The 4,683-nt window shown below is 32.3% G+C and overlaps 1 long non-coding RNA gene across 3 annotated transcripts in view; it reads right to left on the bottom strand.

Annotated features, from left to right (window-relative positions):
* The window catches only part of LOC109826222, a 15,374-nt gene continuing 11,413 nt past the window's right edge, over nt 723–4,683 (bottom strand). For 2 of the 3 annotated variants that reach the window (XR_002243238.1, XR_002243236.1), the window contains 2 exons: nt 3,002–3,242; nt 723–1,278 (listed from right to left, as the gene is read on the bottom strand). This is a non-coding gene — a long non-coding RNA (uncharacterized LOC109826222). The remainder of the gene's footprint in view (nt 1,279–3,001; nt 3,243–4,683) is intronic. The other variant, XR_002243237.1, reaches the window with a different exon arrangement.

Raw genomic sequence — 4,683 nt, 5'->3', positions numbered from 1 at the left:
ATTTGAAAATTATTGTTCATTCTCACTCTAACACCAACAACTACATCCTTGTAATTTGTTCACTTTTCATTCTAGATAGTAATATATTTGTGATTAAAAATAGTGACCATTCTACAGATTTCTGACAGGGGTGGCACTAGGGGCACACCTCCAACCACACCCCCTCTTTCATTTGCTATAGTGCACAGGGCCCCACATGTGATTTTAAAATTTTAAAATCACATATGAGGCACGGTGCACTGTAGCAAATGAGAGAGGGGGTGTGGTTGGAGGTGTGGTTGGGGATGTGCCCCTATCATTTTCCTTCTGTCAGTGACTAGGATCCAAATCCGTATATCATATGTAGGTACTTCGTGCACAATTCATCTTTAGTTTTCGAGTGGAGAATGAAATGCTAAGGATAAACTACAATACTGATAGCAACTATGGAGAAAGCAAAAGAAAGGAAGATAATCGCTGTACTAAAACCCAGATACTTCAGCCAAATAATTTAATTCATAGCATTATTTCTTCAGATGCAGAATCATACGGCTGAAAGTTGGCACTAATAATTATACAATTTCTATAACATTGAGAATGTATAAGCTGTAGATCGACCACTAATTCCTCTTAGTTTTAGTTACTATTTTAACACATCATGTCTTAAAAAGATGAAAGACAAATTTTCTGCAAGAAAACAGTTTTAATCCAAATAACATGTATACTTTCCCACAACTTATCACTGTCCGAAATAAATAATATCTCAATATATCAAAAGCCTCAAATTTATTCAATATGAAAACATAAAAGCAAATAACAATGTATTCAGTATACTTTTCATGTGAAACAACATCTTGGATGTCTTACTCCATAACATGTTTCGGTTACTTTTAAGATGATTACTTGTAACTGACAGAAGACAAAATTCATTATACAGAACCAGAAGAAACTACCACATACACTCCTTGCTAAAAATATGCATCTTCTCATCGATAACTGCACATCATCCTTTTTATCTGTTCATCATGATCTCAGTGTGCTTTAGGACCCCTGACATGCTGTTGCTTCTCTTTGTCACCAAATATATCGATAACCTTGGTTAGTTATAGCAACAGTCAGCGTTATACTTTAAAAGATGTAAAGGGATTATAATTTTTCAGGGAATTTTCATTTCAAACTTTATCTGAATACCACTTGTCAGAAAAGCCCAAGCTTTAGAACCGATCCATCCCAATGAAAAAAGAACAGATCCCTTGTCAGTGAGAACAAATAGACTTCCCTTACTTGCACAAACCTGTCCTGTATTGAGGGTAAAAAATAAATAAGTAAATAAAAACAAAACCAAAACAAATTAACAATTATTTACAATTGATGCAAGAGGATTTACATTCCACAATGAGAACTAAAGTTAAATATCTAACAGAAAAAGACAAAAGGTTTGAACGACAGTCAACAGAAAAATTAAACATATCAGATAAAGATGAACTGAGGAGTATGTACTCAATGTATTATAAGAAATTCTTCCTTACAAAGGGGAGTGTAAATCGTCTTGTATCCTTTGATATCTATTATATCTTTATTGATGTAGATATGCTGGTTCGTCATGCTCAAAGATGTTGGACATGGATTTGGATACCAAGTTGAGGTTCTCGCTTTGTAATGCCATCTTCAAAAAGCATCTACCAACATATTTTTGTGAAAAAATGTCGGCTATTGTCCTATGGTTTATAGTACAAACGGAAAGACAAATATTTTGATTTTTACATTTATAAGATATTTGCCTGCAAGTTTTTCTATGTTTAACAATGGCTTGTTGTTTAAAATGAAACGCAGTGAACAAATAGTTTATTTTTGTCATATTTCCTTCATTTGAAAGTTAATAAATTCCTGACAAATCTACAGTTGTTTCTTTATGAATGATTATATTTCTTTGTGTAGTATTATTTTCCTTTTCTTTATCGTTCCTATTCGTAAACAATAAACCAAATATGTCCAGGTAGGATTCTTTTTTTCTTATGTTTATGATTTGAATTGTTTTCTCAAATGCCAAATTTTGATAGATTTTATATCTTATATAATAGGAAGTGATGAAATACATCTCTTATCTAAGAGCCTTGATTTTAAAAAAATATTGCCAGGTTATTTTACTTGGTTCTTTAAAACATTATTCAGTATATCTTTAATTTTCTAATGATCAGAAAACCCCCCTTAACTTTGAACAATAATTATATAACCTCCATAACTTTCGAAATATCAAAATAAGTTCAGAGATTATCCGAAAATTCCCTTTGATAAGATTTGTTTTTAGCAAACTACCCTAAAAATGTGAATCTCAATTTTCACTATAAAAAATAATTTTATAATTTTACCTACCCAGCATGTAAAAATTGCGATTAATGCTGTTTTGGCGAGTTTCTGATAAATCCTTGAAGTTAAAGTGGGTTTTTTTATAACGTCCAAGCTTAAGGGAATATTCGGATATTATGAAAGTTGTGAGGGGTTACCTGATTATCGTCCAAAATTAAGGGTGGTTACTTATGAGTGAAACAATATTGTAATACTACCAAGGATCTGTTTTGGTATTTTTTTTATTTTTCTAATTTTATTTTGAAAATTGTGACATTTTCCTATTTGGAAAAATATTACTAGTTTAAGAAATACACAAATTCGTGCATCGCACTGGTCTGAAACTAGTTTATGTGTAAACACAGTCCATATGTATCATCTATGAGATGTGAGCAATGAAATGGATAACCAGCAACATGATACTAAAATTCTAGCAAGAACATTTGGATACACATATCTAGCCATTGCAAAAACTATAATTTGGCATACATCTTTGTATATTAGATTGAACAAAGAGAAATGTGACAAGAAAGATTGTGAGATTCATTCTAAATTATCTAATTTTTTTTATTACAAAGATTAACATGAGCATTGTATGGAGGGGAAATCTCTACGAAAAAACGAAGGGGAAAATCTCTACGAAACAACTGGTAAAAGAAAGAAAAAGAGAAATAACCTGCAGCATTCATTGTATCATCTGAAAGTTAATGTATGCCCGTAGACTGTATAAAGACCATGGAAGATATATTGAACTCTTTGCTAGTTCATAATATATAGGTGTGGGTAGAATTACAAAGTCTGATGGAGACAAGAATTGCAACTGTAGCATAGGCAATGCACCAGACAACCAGTGACAAAAATAGTTTGAAGAAGTCCGTGTAAGACATCTAGCTACTACACTTGTGTATCTTTAGTTCCTGAAAAGTTCATTACGGGGAAAAATAAGAAACAGTTCATGATTATTCCATATTATGCAGTTTAATGATCCTGATAAAACAGATACATTAAACTTGGAAGAACATTGTTTCGCTAGAAAACTTACAGCTAATTAAATAGTCCCGTTATATAACTTGGGCAAAAAACACTATTGTCGATGTAGATGCACTTTTTGGAAGAAAATCTAAATCCAAGTCGTGCTTCCAAGTATAAAAGTTTAATAAGATAACGATAAATATAGAAGCATGAGAAACAAAGCACCAAATATTCTTTTAAGGTGCTGGTTTTAGATGTTATAGACAGTGGAAAGACCGAATTCTTTTCAGCAACCAATAGAAATACCGTTGCTGGTTAAAAGTATCATACAGTGATATCCTTCCACAACATATACACTTGGATAAATAGAAGGAAATTTTATTTCTCAATCATAATTGCATTGTTCCTTGAACTGATATGCTTTTATAAGCTAGTAGTGATCCTGTCAGTCCACTAAGTAAAAAGATGATAGAGAGCTCCAACAAGGTTCTACTATCTTTCTGAAAATTGATGTTTAGTATTTCTCTGTAAATCCTTGGTTCGGCTACACTGAATTTGAGAAGTTTTGTGCTACTGTCAGTGAAGGTTGTGGCATGAAGTGGCATGAGCTCTACTTGTTACGTCATTTATGAGATTTTTTTAAAGGGGGTTTAGTATAATTTTCAAATTTCAGTAGATTTCTCTATTGTATAAAGTTCAGGAAGGGGTTGTGCAAACGCCCTCCCCACCCCCCAAAAAAAGACCAAAGTCCAGGAGGAATTTGTGAAAGTCACCATTATTTATTTATACTTTCAATGTGGTGTGAGGTATAGTTTGGATGCTGAACTAGGTTTATCATGTAGCATAAACTAGATAGGTCCAATTGTCTTCATAATTGAAGCTAGTTTAGAACTTTATCTTCCTAGGATATAAGTTAATGGTTCTCCAGGATTTCTATTATGTAGTTCCTTGATGAGCTTCGTTCAACATTTTCGTAAAGCAATAATTGCATGAACACCAAGTCCAAAATTTTGATCAAATCGCATCCACGAGGCCTTAGCACTTGATAGCTGGCCAGATTCTTAATAATAGCCATCAGGTTCTGGATTTTTGGTTCAAAATCTGATTTAATATATTACATCAAGTCAGTATTAGATAGTAGTATGATAACAGATAAAAATTAAAAAAAAAATCAGTTTTTACCTTTTCTTTTAGTGCTTTAGGGCATTTTCATCACATATGTGACTTCTCAAATACAAAATAAAATTAGTCATTGTTAGTACTTGAACTTTGAAGTAAGTAGTTGAAATTGTTTATGTTACGACAAATAGGTCTTTGTTAGTGTTTACGTGGTTGCTTTTCCTTTGGTTTTTCATGCTTTCTTCTTTGATATGTGGTCATTATTTC

The sequence above is a fragment of the Asparagus officinalis genome, chromosome 10, assembly GCF_001876935.1.
Source record: "Asparagus officinalis chromosome 10, Aspof.V1, whole genome shotgun sequence".
NCBI classification, from domain to species: Eukaryota; Viridiplantae; Streptophyta; class Magnoliopsida; order Asparagales; family Asparagaceae; genus Asparagus; species Asparagus officinalis.
Note: the sequence above shows the minus strand (reverse complement) of the source record. Positions and strands in the feature narration are given on the sequence as shown.